General features: G+C 33.4%; 1 pseudogene; it reads left to right on the forward strand.

Moving 5' to 3' along the window:
* The first annotated feature begins 279 nt into the window (after window positions 1–279).
* Window positions 280–13,803, forward strand: LOC127872111 (uncharacterized; annotated as a pseudogene).
* The last annotated feature ends 1,764 nt before the right edge of the window (window positions 13,804–15,567 follow it).

Consider the following 15,567-nt stretch of genomic DNA (forward strand, 5'->3'; position numbering starts at 1 on the left):
CTTGATGTATTGCTCAGCAGGCCACTCTTCCTTGACCGTTTTCATCTTTTCCTTTAACTACCTGTTCGCTTTCTGGTAATGTGTCGCAGTTCCCAGGCATGTGCTGTTCTCATTCCTCAGCCCTCTCGTTTTTTTCACGGAGCTCCATGACCTCAGTCGTCTCCATCGCCTTTTCTTCCCTCCCTTTTCCCCCAGAACTTCCTCGGCAGATGGCAGCAGGGCATCCATGTTATTGTTCATAACATGATTGTGGTGAGCACTAAGTTATGTTCATTGTCGATGTATGCGCAAGGAAACGTCATTGTGGTCGCCTTGGGTACAGCGAGTTTGAGTTGGTGGCTTCTAGAGCACTCAATAAATCATAACCCTCTGTCGGTGGTGCTTCCTAAAACAAATCTATCTACGGTCCATGACCAGTCTGGGTAGGCGTTTGGTCCAACTTTAACCTTTAAGTCGCTTTGTACTAATATTATGTCTTTCTTTGGCATCTTGACTTTGTGGCAATGATGCGCTGCAATTTTTCATAGATTTGTTTCGGTCTCCTTGTCTTCATGATGTTGGTACGTAGTGTATAGCACGCGGATGCCCTCATGGGTGTCATTTGTTAAACAGTATTTAAAAATTATATGATTCATTGTAAAAGTAACAGACCGAGTAACAGTCTGGAAAAGTTATTTTGTCGCAAAATGTAATAGTTGTCCTCTTATTGTGACCTTGGCCTTTGAGGTAGGGAGACGAATGCTTAACCCGACATGCCGTTTTCTTATTGTTTGAAAATCATTGTAAACTTACGTGATGAATACCAATGTAGGAGGCCGGACAAGCTCTTGTAGTGAAAAAATTGTCAGTCCTCACTGATACCATCTAATGAGCGCAGTTGGAAAAAATCGTGTGTTACTTTATGTACGCTATACAATTTGTTGTTATGGACGAATATGATGAGGCCATTTCATATCAAGATATATCGCAAATGGTCGTTGTTCTGCACTTGTATCACTTCTTTAACAATGGTTATTGTGGGCTTTACTTTAACCCGGATATGTGAATGACCAAACAACACGTACATGGAGGACTTTTGTGCCATTCGATATCGATGTTATGCTTAAAAAAAACGAGAGTTCAGTAGACACGATATGGTGGTAGTAATATTCTATAATATACTTGGAACAACGTAATGATATCCATCACTTATATATATCGAATAATTGGTGTGTACAAAAGGGCAACTATGCAACTTCTAAGTAAAATCGTGTTATTTGTTAGATTGATTAGTTCTTCGTTGTTGCGGTTGTATTAAGTGAACATAGACTTAATTTAATTATACTGGACGTCTTGGTACTATCCTTTCACATATTTTGATTGACTATTTCTATTACGTGTCAATTTTTACAGGGATGTTATGTGCTTAAAACATGATACCATTTATATGTTTAACATTACCAAAATGGATAGACAATCATCACTGAAAATAACATCAATAATTTTCATTTTGGTCCTGTCTTTATTCGAAAAAATTATATTCACAAGATATTTAACTCCAATTTCTTATTAAAAAACAACCTTAACTGCGGAAGTTTAAACTTGTAAAGCGATTTTGAAATACTGTTCGCAATAACTGACACAAAATTAATCATATCAAATGTTGTGATATTTCGTATGCGTTTTTGTTTTTTCAAAGGAACTCCGAGTTGTACAGACAGCTTATGTATTCAACAGTCTTTAAATCTTGTTCATATACAGCCTTAAAGAAACTTGTGTGCGTGACTTGACATGAAAGATAGGCAAAGAAAGAGAATACAATAAACTGAATCCTGTTTTTGAAAGCATAGTTAATTTCGGGCTGCTCAATCGTGTAAACTGATATATCACGGTATGTGACTTGTAAAACGCATCATCATTAACAAAACATACTTTTAAAATGGTAATTGCAACCCAAATATTTGCAATGACATGAAAACCTTCATAAGATTTCATGTCTTGAGCTGTATTTAGGCTGATTTAATGATTTATTTAATTGCTTATTTGTTTACCAATTCACCGAACCAGCCGAAGTTTATCGTGTTTTGCTGATTATCATACAGCCAGTCGATTTGTTACGTTGTATTTTGCGCAACATCGCTAATTAATATTAATGGCTCTTATTTTGTAGTCACGGTGTTCTTGGCGTGAACAGAATCCAGTAAGCCTTATGAATTAGCTTGACTAAGATTATTACTATTGAACATACTACTACGAAACTTGACTAATATTAACTGCGGACATGAGCCAAAAAAATCATGCTCAGTACAACAGCTCAGTTGGACTTATCGGTGCATTAGTAGTTGGTCTAACTGAACTTTGACAGGAGTAATTCGCTTAGATAAGAATGCTTTCTTGCACGTATGATTACACCCGTAGCAACAGCGTCCAAACTGTTTCTTCAATTTTCTTTGATATTTCATACTGAACACGAATCTAGTGATATAATTCTTGGTTAAACTAAAACATACGATAACAATTTTATAATGCATGCAACTGTTATACACTGTGAAAAGTTTAACCGTTGGTATAAAAATCTATGATTATTTAATTTCAATAAAATATGTTTGCATATAAAATGTTTCAAAAACAGCCACCATTGAAAAAAAGGCTTCTCCGCCTCATTTTATACAAAAAACAAAAGGTTTAAACTTACGTCAATGAAGCAGTTCTCGGAGCTTTGATTCTGCACTTGCGATGACATAAATACCGATCTTCCGTTTCAGAAATATTTTCCTGTTATTATTGTGGTTGAAAGTAGTCGTTGAAAGTTTAACGTGTGAACATGGCGACTTCTTTATATATGCTTGTATCGCTTAATACTGTGTTTTTGCACGTTGCTGGATACACAATTGAGGTTTGCAACGTCTTTAATCCGCTGTGTTTAACAACAAATAACAATTCATTGAAATGCGTCAACATGTTTCCAAAAGTTATAGAATCTGAAATTCTAAATGTCGAAATCGGCTGCTTGAATAAAAACGTCAACATCGCGACAAAAACATTTTCAGACGAAAATTGGTGGAAAATAAAGACATTGAACGTTCATAACGAGATCAGTTTTGTTGCGTGGGTAACGCTAGAAAGCAACTGCTTTGTTAACTGAAAAACGTTAGAAGAATTAAAAATCAACATTCCATATTCTAGATTTCAAACGGGATCACTGAATGGTCTACATGCGGTCACTTTATTGGACGTGTCCGACTCTACACAAACAAGTCCGGATATATTCTTAAATATTCTCTTCAACAGTTCAGTGCTACATCTTAATAGACTAGCTTTGACTCGTTTTGGAACGGATATGCATGGCGGGTTTCATCTGACTGATACCTTCTGGCAATTCGTGAAGGACAGAAACGTATCATCGTTGGATCTAAGTTATAATATGATTATGGACTTCAACAGAACAGCATTTACGGAGAACTGTGACAGTTTAACTGAAATATCGTTTCAAGGCAGTGATTTGTTTTGGTTATCTGGTGACGCTTCTCCATCACCTAAACCTTGTGGAAGCCTCCGGTTTCTGGACATAAGTGAAATTACACTGCCAAAACTCGTGCAATCTATATGTCAAATTACAATCCCTATTGAGAATTACTTTCCTATAAAAATATTAATTAAAAAAGTTATTGATTTTCGGAATGTAGAAACAGTATTATTTAACCAATTTTGCAACGAAAGAAGCACTATTGTTTTAAGGAACATTACAATTGTGAAAGAAGATATCGAGTGTAACGTTCGATGGAAGAACGTGTCATTAAACGGTGTTGGTCTCAAAGAACTAGATATTCAGATGGACAAAAATTTATGTTTTGACAATAATCACACCACTTTATCACTAAATGGAAATATAATGGAATTCATAAACCCCAGTGTAATACATTCGATGGGAAAACTTGACACAGTGGATTTGTCGTACAACAATTTTGCATACATGATGACACATAACACGAGTTTGTTTGAAATATTGTTTCTATCTAAAACACTAAAATATATCAACCTAAGTTATAACAAAATAACACACTTGTCGCATAATGTGTTTTCGCAATGTATTTACCTTCAAACATTGAATCTGTCTGGGAATTATCTCGAAGACATTGAATTTCATATCAATCAGACACTAACAATGCTGATATTGGACATATTGAGATCAATCTTCTAAGTAAGGACACGATGCAGATGTTAAATTCAGTACAGTGGTCGAATGAAACAAAATACGGACTGCATTTGAATGACAACCCTCTAAGATATTCGTTGTGTTCTCATTCTGAATATACACAGTGGTTATTAAGCCGCACCAATGTCAATGTGAGTGATTAACGTTGCACCAACGACCATGGTGTATTATCTGTAGTCAATCAACAAGTTTCCCAACAACTTGAAAATCTTTGTGAACAGGAGGCCCGCAAAAACCGAGTGGTTCTGTTATCCTCATTACTCCCAACAATAATTGATGTCTTTATAATTGTTTCAATAATCGGATCTGTGCGATATAATCGAATAAGGAAGACTGAACATAATCAAGTAAATGCCCTCCGTCGTCTAAGAGCTGGTGACGGTGACTGTGAATTCGCAGTTTTCTTGGCATTTAGCAGCAAAGACGATGCCTTTGTAAGCGAAAATGTAGTCGAACCGTTTCGTGAACATTTAAAGAGAGGATAGATCGCGATTTGCTATGTGTCGGAGACGAAAACTTTCGTCTCGGACGTTGCATACATGATGAGGTCATTGCATGTCTTCGACGCTCAATGTTGGTCGTTGTCCTTTTGTTCAATGACTCATTGAGCAGTGGTTATTGTAAACTGGAATTTGACTTGGCAATGCAACTGGGTAAACCGGTCATTTTGATGATCAAAAAATGAAGAACTGTTGTCACCATCAATGTCGATGCTATATCATACAAATACAAGAATTCTGTGGACCAAACGTGGCAGTAATTACTTTCTGAACACCACAGGGGATAACGTGGTTAAATCCACCATTGACACCATATCAAATAAAGAGTGTGTAAAACGTGCAAACTATGCAACCTTTAGGTAACCTGCCATATTTTTATAACTTGTATTGATACATATTATTTTATCTGTTTATATAATACATGTATATATAAGAATAATTAGTGAATTTTAACTTCATCATGTTTATGATGATTTCGCTTGAGTTTTACGAACTGTAATACCACATTTGATTTTTTATTTACTCTTCCATATATTATTTTGCCATGTAAAAAAAATCTAAAAAACACCGACACCAACAATAACAGATTCTCAGCCAAACGACAATCCCAAAACTCATTTTATTATTAACCATTGTTTTTGTTTACTCTTATGAACACAAATGGAAAATAAAGCAAGATTCGCTTAGTTTACATCTATACACAAATGCATCTAATATGTATGTATGGTTATAAAGTATAACACTTAGAATGAATAAAATGCATGTCTTGTTATTGCTTGTCAGAAAACACGAACACAATACCAGTACCTAGTAATTATTCATTTAAAAATATCATTTTTGTTAATGATAATGAAATTTAGAGCATAGAAATTTTCTATGATGTATCCTTGATCGAAAAATATAAACAATATTTTAGTTTCAGCATATATACAATTAAAATCCAGCTTCACTTGCACAAATAAATATGTCATAACGTTACGCAGTTTGAAATGTTAGATGTTGCATGGACGTTTTAGACAGATCGCATTTACAAACAATGTGGTTGTTTCAATACTACGATCAGTTACAGTACAGATACCCCAAAACAGCTTGGTAAAGTTCGCAAAGTCATCTCATGAGTCTAGTGGACAACAGTTTAAAGGTCAAAACAAAATTTATTCATTCCAATTAAATAAAACGTCTGTTATGTCGTAAGGCTTAGAAGGTACACAAATAAGCACAATAAACTAGAACAGATCCCAATTAGTTATTTTTATATTCTTTCTCCACGGGGGCATTTTAAATTGAAGTAATAATTGATATGTTTGTAAGAAAGACCCCAGTGGAACGATCCGTTTTCCATGGGTTTATAACTATGTTTTGTGTGTTTTCAAAACCATTATGTTAAGTGATTGAGAGCTTAAAAATGTCTCTGACACAACCATGTTTTAAACGTTTGATATTATCACAGTCATTACATCGTGCAATGTAAATAGCCTACACCTGTTATTGAAAATGATAAGTTCATCCCACCCACCGCACCTAAAAAATCCATTTAAACGTTAAACAGCTGTTCAGATCCATACCTGTAAAAGTGTGTTAAATTATAGGAGTTGAATTACGTTAATACCCCAACAGAGCCATGATATTAAAAATCTTGTAACTTGACAACTAACTCGTGACTGAGGTCTTGGCATGCAAGATAAAAAATGGACTGCTCGAGCGGTAAAACGTAAAGCTACACTACCACTAGATGTAACTTAAGTAACGCATAAAAACATATATAATTTAAAGTAACTCATGTGAGATATATTTGTATGAAACCGCCTGAATATTAACAACCATTGTAAACCTGAAAAGTCTGTACATATTGAGGATAACCAGAGATAGCCATGGAGCATATAAAATGTTACAACTTGATATTTTGAATGCGAAAATAATATCTCTCCTAATAATAGTGTTTTATTATATTTTCATAAATTTTTAATGAAATAATTAGTTTCCACTGTTTTGGTGAACAATGCATTATTCCATACAGATACCAACAAGAGGAATGTAAATTGGTTAGTGCATGGGGCAGCTCTCCTCAAGCAGTTTAATTTGTTTAAAGTAAAAAACTAAACTACAAAAAACGAACACATGTTTGGAGTGATTATCCCATTATATCATAATTTTGTTACAATACTACAATATAAATAACAATATGTACCTATTGAAAATCATTGTCACCAATTTAATAAAAAGTATTGAGCAACCTTTGAACGGACACACTCTAGTTAAGTCGTAATATTTATCTTTACACATACCTTAATTTAAATAAAAGGATAATTTAATAATATTTTAAATGTAAGCAACTTTCTTAATTATATGGCTTATGATAAATGTATGGTTGTTGCTCTATTCAGCTGCATCGCTTATTATCAAGGTCAGTAGATTTGCCGGTTTCCTGAATAAAAATAATTGAATCACTTTGAGTCATTTTACAACAAAAAGTGTGTGTGCGGATGACATGTGAAACGAATTAACGAAATAGGAAGCACATCCGACTTTTGGCCTTTCGAGTGAAACCTTACCCAAAGGCTGATGCTTTTTCAAAATGGTTAGCATTGTTGAAATTTCCTGCATGATGAATGATGGTTTTGCATTCTTGACAAGCTGTTTAATGGCCCCATGGTACCTTTGACCTTTATGTGTGAGTGATGCAGGGGACGCGTTTGACATATGACACAGTCTCAGTATAGTTAACTTTTGTGGACAATAATTTTTGAATGGCATAATTAATGAAAACTTTATAGTTTGGACACGCTGTTTATAGCCAACTAAAGCTTACCTCTAAGTGTGGCCATGGACTTTTTTGTTGTGTGAAGGGTATATCATACGGCACGAAGCTTCTACATGGGTGACATTTGTTAAAAAATATTAGAAAATGTCTATGTTGTATGAAACAGTTACAGTCCGGATGTTTAGTGTTATATCAAAATATGACCTTTGACATCTAATTACGACATTTGCCTACGCGACATGTCGTGTTCTCAATGTGGTCATTTTCGGCGCGTCATTTTAAATATTGCATGATGAATGACACAGTTACAGGTAGGGCAAACTAGTTCTGCAAAAACATAGATATAGGATATAAAATTTGTGGTTACAGACATAGGATATAGTATGTGGCAATTTGATATCTGCAGAGATCGCGCATGGGCATGGTTTTGCTGACTAAATTCTTTAGTGGTGGTTATCGTAAACTTGAGTTGGACTCTGAATTGTAACAGTGTGAAGTGATCATAGATAACGAACTTGGAGGATTGTTATCCCCTTCTTTATCGATGCCATTTCAGAGAAATGCAATAATTCAATGGGCGTATTTGTAGTTATTTTCTGAAATCAACTTGGGACATCGTAGTGAAATCCATATTTTACAGAATATAAAATACACAACTTGTAAGCAAAATCGCGTTACTTGTAATAATGATATGTTTTACTAGTTTTGTGGCGGACTCTAATGACACGTGTTTATTAATTAAATTTAGGAATATACTTATGAATCATATCGTCATGTCTGGTTTGCTGGCCGTTTAACATGAATTGCATTATGTTAAAAACATAAAGTATTAATAGACAGTTTCAAAGCCGTAAACATTGCTATATATCTATATTTCTATGAAATATTAGCTTAATCAAAAGATAATCTATGCTTCAAAATATGATTTCATTTCTATGTTTTAAATACTTACATGAATATACAATCAGCTCTGGAGACCCCATCCAGAATATCGTCGTTTCATTAATTGAAAAAGGGGTACTAAGCAATATTAAAAACCAATTTCTAAAATCCTGACGCTAAAACCCAATGAAAATGTACTTAATATGAAGTCCCATTCAAACGTGAAATAAAACTAATAAATATATTTCTTAAATCTACAGTACTTTATTATAAAAGTATCAAAATATATGGAAAAATAAGAATGTCATGCTAACTGCTAAATCAATATCCAGATTGCAGATTATATAATAGTAATACTTTATTTGTTTTGTGTATTTTGATTTTTGCTCTACTTTACAGTATTTCAGTCACATATAAATGATCGGTCAGTTAACCTACTCACACGTTTACCTGGGTAGAATGGTTTACCTGTATTATAAATAATCATGCCAGTTACAGATAACTGCCCTAATTGACTAAATGAAAGGGGTGAGTGGCCAATGAGGAAATAATATCATGACAAAAGCTTACATATGGTGCGGTGCCTTAGAATTGAACCCGCGATCCTCAGATTTGAAGGCTTATATGGATATGTTGAAATATGTTTAGAAGACACTGCACAGAAATAGAATATTAAATAATACAGAAAGTGTCGTCCTTAATCAGCATGTGTCAACTGCACTAACCAATTTTGGACAATCATATACGGGCATGCATTAAGCCTGGGTTTGGAATAATGCACCTCAGAATATATTATTGATAAATTGAGTGACCTTGTTAGTTTTTAAAGTAGTTGTAAACATAACGATGGTCATGACTATTGATGTTGATCGCATTTATTGCATACATATAATTTCAATGCACACTTAAGTCTAAATACACTGCCGAAATAGTACTTATTTAATCAATCATATAAAAATATCAAATTATCATAGATACCTGATACCTTACTGTTTTGTTTATAATTGAAAGGTTAATTACATTCCCAACATTGATATTTCATGTTGTTTACAATATTGTTTGACTTCCAAAAATACCACATGAGTGATTCAGACTACCCGACACAGCCTTATTTCAAGTTCAAAAGGTTATACATTTAATGATATCGCAAATAGACAAAAACAGAACGCTTACTTATTTTACATATTCTATCAAAAACAAACTAGTAATAAGCAGATCAAAGAGATATACAATTTATTTTACTAAAATAGTTCATGCGTTCGACTAAACCCGATACCGATCTAAATTCACTAATCTGAATATAATTGTAAACGGATCCAAAACGAATCCGAAATACTAGTATTGATCGAACTAGTTGCAATAATCCAACTTCCAGCTATTGACCCTCCGGGTCACAGGAAGTTGCAACTGATAACGATATATTTTATAGAAACGTGCCTCCTGGAATCCAGTTATATAAGCCACTAAAACTATTTTCTGGCATAAATAAACACAAACAGATAATAAATATATCACTAATGCGCAAATTATTATGTGACATGGTGTACTCGCATAATTATGATATTAATCCAAGTGGCAAGTTGTGTAAAGTTTTCGTTTCGAGTATTTCTCTGCAAATGACTCGCCGATTGATGTCGATGATAACATGTATTGTGTTTCTTACGATGTTTTAGGTTAATTTATAGACATAAATGAGACCTAATTTTTGTACATGGAAAAAAATCGGTTATCAAGAAGAATCAAGAAAAACTCTGAGCTGTACATATGTACTCATAAAAGCTCAGAGCATACAAGAAGAACTCACAGATACTCGGCATTAGTTCCCCCCCCCCCCGCTCTCCAGCTGCTAAATGAATTACAAACATCGAAGACTATGGTTTAAGTCCTCGCAGTGAAGGTAAGTCATCCGTTGGTGTGCACTCAAGTCTGAATCCCCACAACGAATGCTGTACCAACACATTTTTCCTTGTAGTGTTTAATCATAATATAGGTCTAGGCCACCAAACGCTAATGCGTGCCACCAGCGCTGCTGCTTTTTAAAACAAGTAAGCTTCTGAATTTACATTTGTTTTTGTATTTATTGAAATATAATGGCATAAAGAAAAATCTGAGACATTGGTTCGACCCTAATTTGAATCATAGTTATATACACCAGTGATTTTTTCCTTTGTTTATAAAGTACCGGTTAAAGGTACTTTTCCAATTGAAAATTTCCAAAAAGGAACTTCAAGAAAAATGTCATCATTTATGTTTCAAACGTGTATAACCTGCAAGGTAACAATTAAAATGAGAACTGATTGTTCAAGCCAAAACGAATGTAAATCAATATTTGAGTTGATTTGTGCTATTGATACCAAGCAATTAAATGGATCATAAATCGCAATTGGGAGATTTCACGACGTGAATTTTCCCGATTTTAGGGGTTTTCGCGCGAATTTATCCCAATTGGTATGGAACAGGTATTTTTCCCAAATTGGGAAAAAAATCGATGTAAACAGCGTAGAAACCAACAATTTTCAGTTAAAAAAATAACATTCTTTTTTCTGACCCATTATCGGTCGCCAAGGAAGCGAAAACTAAAATAATACACGTTTTACAATCATTCTATATAAAAACAAAACACACATAGAGGTGTACAAGCTCTGTACAAACAATAACTGGAATATAAATGAATTTTCAAATTATTATCAATACCTTTGTTTAAACAACTTGTTTATACATGTAGTTTAATAATGTGATATTTATATTGATTTGCTACTGCCACTGAGTGTGTGGTTTAGGGTCAATCGCTAAAATAATCCTCACTCTCCTCTCTCTGTAGTAAGACATTGCGAGTAATTGGGCGACTTACTATGCCCGCGTATATAAATACATGTGCGCTTTGCAATGGAGTGAATTCGAATATAGTGCATCATCGTACTCTGCTCTGTAATGTGAATTCTAACAGTCGTGAACATTTATGGAATATCATAATAGACACAAACGGACTAAGTGCTTTCAACCAGATGTGTCGCTCTAGTCTTTCTGAGCAGTGCAATTATATACTCCGGATGTTTCTTAATATGAAAATGACAACTTCAATCATACAAGACTTTCACCACTAGTCTGCACAATATTTTTACAGTAGGGGACTCACTGAATGATTACTTCGCGATTATATATATATATATATATATATATATATATATATATATATATATATATATATATATATATATATATATATATATATATATACATATATATTATATACAGTCCTATGGCGTGTCAAACATTGCAAAATTCAATATTTCCATATGTATGTGGTGTGTTTGCATATATGTTGCATATTTCCATTTGTGTGTGGTATAATTGCATATATATGTTGTATAAATTGATATATATATATGGTAAAATCCATATTTATGTGGTATATTTGAATATATGTTCTATATTTCCATTTGTGTGTGGTATAATTGCATATATATGTTGTATAAATTCATATATGTATGGTAAAACCCGATATATGTATTGCATAACAAATGTATGTTGTATAATTTCATATTTATGTTTGATATTTTCATATATATGTTCTAAAAGTTCATATTTGTATGCAATATTTTGATATATATGTGTTATAATTCTGATATATGTGTTGTATAATTTTCAAAATATGTGTGTGGTATTAATTCCATATATTTGTGGTAAAAATTGCATCACGGGAACTATTTTGAACAGGCGTGGCTGAAAAGCGGAGATGGCTAAATCCCGCTTTAAGTGGAAGGAAAAGGCCTCATCATCATTAAAGCTGAAAATTCAATAATGATGCATGAGTTCTTTATTTAGATTATTAGTACATTTCTTTTGTATCTATTGGAATTAATTCAACCATTATGATAAATGACTTGCTTTTTGAAGAAAATGAAATGGACTTGCTCTTTGATAAGGCTAGTGAAACAATGCCACGATTCGCTGCTGTATGTGCAGCAATGTTCGTATTGTGAAATATCTATTACACCATTATTAACGAATTCACTTGTTATATTCAATGTTATTTCGGCTAACTAAATTCAGACAATATAAAGAACAGTAATTTCGGCCTCGGGACGTGAATAGTTTAAATGTATACACCAAGTATTAACTATTGACAATTACCAATTAAAGTAAATATTTTATTTATTGGATTAAAAGTCGGAATTCATTAATTATAAAAACGATAAAGATGCTAAATAATGTATCACCCAAAGGGGTGTACCCATACTCCCTAACATCTAAGCACCATGCTTCAGTCCTGTGATGTTTACATAGCCATGCAAACAAACATCTAAACTCAAATTTGTTATTTATTTAGATAATTATTGCAATTTTAATGGCACAGGGTTGTATTAGGGTCCTGAATTGAAAATGCTCTGAACCAAGTAATAAAGATTACTATAAGCACAAAAGTCATATTGAGTTTTAAAGTATTAGTAAGCTTGACGTAATCAAAGCAATATAACAGACTTTTAACTAAATCCATTTAATAACTAGAAATTTGGCTTCTTTTCAGATGCAGCTCTAGATGATGTCCCAAAAGTGGCCAACGACGTTGAAGTCACCGTACCTCAGTACCTCCCAGATGACTTTAAGACCTTTTTTCGCATAATAAGGGGTACTTTTCGAAGAGTTCTGGAGAGAATTTCAGCTGATGATCAGTTTCGTAGAAGGATTGCCACTGGGGATCGTGAACAAGTTCCATTGGATAAGGACTTACTAATGACGCTTTGGTATTTGGGTAATTTAGAGACAATAAGGTCTATTGCAGATCGTTTTAACGTATCAAAGTCAACTTTCTTAGACCATATGGCATAACCGAAGAATGCTGACAGTTTTATGTGACAGCCTTCTTAAGACAGTAATATGTTGGCCATCAAACAATGACAAGCAGACTGTGATTGATGAATTTCAAAATAAGAAAGGCTTCCTTTCTGGAGTCTTGGGGGCAATAGATGGGACGCACATAAAAATTTCTGCACCAGGGTAAAGGTCTCCGGACTACTTCAATAGAAAAGGACACTATTCAATAATCTTGCAAGCTGTTTGTCGAGGAGACAGGCGTTTCACAGATGTGTATTGTGGGTGGCCTGGAAAGGTGCATGATGCACGCGTTTTCCGTAATTCGCCTTTATTTGCTGCACTTCCCGGGTTTACTGGAATGAATCACATAAAAGGAGATGGAGCTTATCCGATTTCTAGATACTTGATGACACCCATTAGCGATAATGGTCACCTTTCAAGGGAACAGGTGAACTTTAACAAAGCCCTTTCTGGCACCCGTGTCCTCATGGAAAACAGCTTTGGCATGTTTAAAGAGTTGATTTCGCAGACTTATGTTTATTGATATGGTGGATATAGAGTTCATTGTCAAAACAGTCATTGCAAGTTGCATACTGCATAATTTATGCATTTTAAATGAAGATGAAATTGAAATTCTTTTTGAAAATGATGAACCGGAAAATGATGATAATAACTTTTCATTATTTGTACCGCAAAATAATGTCGAAGGCGTTATGAAAATAACAATTATAACCAGTCAGTTTACGATAAACTGAATTAATAAGACTTCGGTTTCTGTTCTACCTGTTGAGACGATTTTGTTTTGTTTACTTTTTATATTAAAAATAATGAAACATACTAATAACAATTTTCATTGACCATTATTTTTTTTAAATGCGTTGTTTTCACTAATACTGCTCAGTAGTTATTTACATTATTTTCTAATCAGACGGTAAGTTTTGAGCCCTGATCATTCATTTATCTTCATATTTTTTTAATTAAAGTAATAAAAAAATTAAAGTGCCCATATTTCTGTTAAATGATAAGGTATTTGTGTATCCAACAGAATTGTTTTCACATGTATGCAATTCTATGTTCTTGAAAATATGTCTATTGCACTTAAATAAATTGACTAAAAAACTATTGCTGTTCCACTTTTATAGCAAATTACATAATAAACAATACAATATCTTTAAACAAATATCAATAACAATAATAATAATATCATCCATAATTTGGAATTTGACACTTAGGTGTTGGAAGCTTCTTACTGCAGTGTATAGTAAAAAAAGTTGCATGCATGCAATTTATAATTGGAATGCAAATGTTTAACCTGGAATTGTAGTTAAAATATAATCAGAACTGCACACAAAGAATAATTGCCTAAACATGCATGTCTAGAAAAAAAACATGGAAACATAATATCATATGGTTGACCTTTGTTTAAGGTATTTATGTTCAGAATGTCTATGATGATGACATTAGTAATGATTAAATATCAATATAAAGGTATTGTGTTGGTTTTTATTGGTTTACTTTCATTGAAATCCATAGATCACTTCTAATCATCACAAAGTAATTATTCCATACTTGAGCTGATGATCGAATGTTAGATATATTTTTTCTTTGAGTGTCAAATTCCACTTCTGTTTTAGTATCACATGGCTGTCTGCCACTATGACCAGCTGTCATTGTAAACAACATATTCAAGAATATAAGAGCAAAATGTGTCCTTATATTTAACAAAGTAAAAGCAAAACTAATGAACAGGTAACTCTTTTCTGATCCCCTGCTCTAGACAAATATAGAATACCCATGTAAATGCTCAAACAGATTGAAATTTGTATTACCTTTATTAAAAGCGAAGGCAAAATAACATTTTAATTCATGGAGGCTTCTGAAACTAAAGCACTCACTTGAGAAGAATTGTTGTGTTAGGTTATCAATCTATGAATTGTGTCACTTAAACAAATTCTTGCAATTTCTGTTAAACATATCATCCTAATGCGGGTCTTATTGTGAAGAAAATAATCCAGTTAAAAAAAATGGTGCTTGAAGAAAAAAATTCCTCAGGTGAGCTTAGAACAATAAATTAAATGGATTCCATCCAATGAAACTAGTAACACTAGGCCAAGAAAAATAAGCAATACTAAACATGTGCCAGTGGAGTACAGATACCCCCCACATTCTTCTTTTGTCTATAACTTTCACTCATGTAAACACAAGCAAATTCGTTGAATTAATATCCCCCGCAAAATAAATTTTGTTAATGGAGGGGTGTAGAACTAAAAGAAAAGGTATAAGTGAAGGGGTGTGCCTTTGTCAATTATTGTTCAGGTCTTGTACTGCCTGATAATTGAGAACAATTACATCAGGACATTTTGAGAATCCATTTTAGCAGTGTTCTTGCATAAGCGTTTGCTCGTTAACTTGCT

Source organism: Dreissena polymorpha, chromosome 3 (genome assembly GCF_020536995.1).
Source record: "Dreissena polymorpha isolate Duluth1 chromosome 3, UMN_Dpol_1.0, whole genome shotgun sequence".
NCBI lineage: Eukaryota > Metazoa > Mollusca > Bivalvia > Myida > Dreissenidae > Dreissena > Dreissena polymorpha.